Source organism: Chrysochloris asiatica, unplaced genomic scaffold (genome assembly GCF_000296735.1).
Source record: "Chrysochloris asiatica unplaced genomic scaffold, ChrAsi1.0 scaffold00015, whole genome shotgun sequence".
NCBI classification, from domain to species: domain Eukaryota; kingdom Metazoa; phylum Chordata; class Mammalia; order Afrosoricida; family Chrysochloridae; genus Chrysochloris; species Chrysochloris asiatica.
This window is the reverse complement of record NW_006408533.1, coordinates 20925463-20927963: the sequence shown is the minus strand read 5'-3', so window position 1 is coordinate 20927963 and position 2501 is coordinate 20925463. Positions and strand designations below refer to the sequence as shown.

At 40.4% G+C, this 2501-nt stretch overlaps 1 pseudogene; it reads left to right on the top strand.

Moving 5' to 3' along the window:
- Positions 1–280: 280 nt before the first annotated feature.
- LOC102818700 lies at positions 281–1663 on the top strand (annotated as a pseudogene).
- The last annotated feature ends 838 nt before the right edge of the window (positions 1664–2501 follow it).

Below are 2501 nucleotides of genomic sequence, written 5' to 3'. Positions count from 1 at the left end.
CAGGTTGTAATTTTGTACAGGAGCAGAAAGTTTCATCTTTTCCTACAGAGAGGCTAATAGGTTTGAACTGCTAACTTAGTGATTAGCAGTCCAATGCTTATCCTACAGAGCCATCAGAGTTCTTTAACATATAATTGAGACTTGCCTTTTTATCTGATGTAACAATCTCTATCTTTAAATTACTGTGTGTAGATCATTTCCCTTTAATATGTTTACTGCTATGGTTTTGTTTAAATCTATCACCTTGCCATTTAATTTCATCTGTCTCAGCTGGACCAGTACAATTCTCAATATTCACTATGAGAAAGAAGAGTTGGAAGGCCGTAGGACTCTGTATTTGGGGGATCAGATGCCACTGGGCCTGCAGAGTCCTCGACACCATCTAACTCATAGCTAGAAACACTGGAGACGAGGGAGAGCCAAAGGTGTCAGCCAAGGGGAGGAAGACCAGGAGGCTCTGGTACATGACACACCATCTCAGCATGTCCAGTTCATTCTTTGCACTGAGGAAGATGAAGAGCATGTGCCTCATGGGCTGTTCACAGAGCTGGATGAGATCTGTATGAAAGAGGGAGAATAGACTGAGTGGAAGGAAATAGCCAGGTGGCTGAAGTTTGAAGAAGATGTTGAGTATGGTGGAGAATGATGTAGCAAGCCTTATGTGGCAACCCTTTCATTGCACAGTCTCTTTGAGCTATGAAGCTGCCTTATTAATGGAACAGTCCTTTTGGATATGTGTGTAAACAGCATAGAAGAAATTTCAGACCTGATCCTGGACCACCAAGAACTCTCCAGTGACCTGGATGACAGCATAAGGATTAAAGTGTGGGAAGCGTTTCTCAAAAACATCATCATCAGAATGTGAAGAAGAGAAACAACCTCATTCCCATTGTCCGGGTTTTTGCTGAGGTTGGCAAGAAGCAGTCTAATCCACATAAAATGGATAAAAATGGCCAAACGTCTCCTCAGTCTGTTCCAACTACAAATGTTGAAGTAGAAAATGAAGTGAATTGTGAATACAGCCCTGTGGATTTGAGCAAGGTAGACCTTCATTTCATGAAAAAATTCCCACTGGGGCAGAGGTCTTAATGTCCTGGTAGGAGAGGTGGCTACTCTGAACTGCCCCATCACTGCTTTTGTGAGACTATCTCCAGCTGTTCTTCTCTCAGGCCTGACTAAAGTGTCAATCCCAACAAGGTTTTTATTTATTTTATTGGACCCAGTAGGGAAAGGTCAGCAGCACCATGAGATTGACAGATCTATGGCCACCATCATGACAGATGAGATTTTCCATGATGTGGCAAAAGAGAGAGATGACCTCCTGGCAGGGATTGATGAGTTCCTGGACCAGGTGACAGTGCTCCCTTCAGGATAGTGGGACCCCTCCATTAGAACTGAGCCCCCCAAAAATGTCCTGTCCCAGGAGAAAAGGAAAATGCCTGGAGTTCCAAATGGAAATATATGCCACGTAGAACTGGAACCATATGGGGGCCACAGTGGACCAAAATTTCAGCTAACTGGGCAGTGTCTTCTAAAGCACATGAAACAAATTGATGGCTGGCCTGTCCCTAAAGCCCTCAGAGAAGGGATCCCTAAGTCAGTGCTCCAGAGCCTAGTGACCCTCTACACTGACCCAGATTATGATGTTAAAGCTGCAAACTGAGGAAAGGTGAATCTCAACTGCATCCACCAAACCACAGGAAAAATAGGTTATTTTTAAGCCAAACCACCACCACCATATCATTTTACCTGTAAATATTTCAGTATGCATCTCTATTTCATAAGAACATTAAAAAAAAGAAAAGAAAAGAAAAGAAAAGTCATCATGCTGTTAACAAATCCAACAAAATTAGTAATCATTCTTTAAATTTTCAAATGCTCAATCCATATTAAACTTTTAATGGTTGTCTTTGTAACATAACATCAAAAAACAACAAAAAACTACACTTTCAGTTTTTGACTTTTTCCTAGTTGGTTTCTTTTAAATTAATTGAGTAAGTATTTATTATTCAACTTCTTTTTCTTTTTTAATAAGCTTTGTAAAGCACATAGCTATTTTGTTGTTGATGTACAATTTATAGTATACACCTTTAAACGTGATGATAATGAGACAGGATTTGAGACAGTTTGATACTGAGGCAGGACAAAATCTACAGGATTAGGTTGTATCTTGAGTATATCTCTTTTGTGACATTGTTGTTGTTTGCTGTTCAGTGTAGTTGAGTCAGTACCACCCTATATAGGATTTCCAAGAGCAGTTGGTGGGTTTGAAGTGGCAACCTTGTGGTTAAAAGTCCAGTGCTTATCTTACAATGCCACACATAAAATATAGTAAAGAAACGAACAAAGATTAGAAAGACCTGAGTGCTAAAAAGAACGTAGAACCAGGAGAGGAATGTGTCCTTTGAACATGAATTCCTGTACTGAGAACCTTCTAGACTCAAGGGAAAATTGATGCAAAGATGCCTCCAAAGATGCTACACCAGCTATGTTGAAAGGAG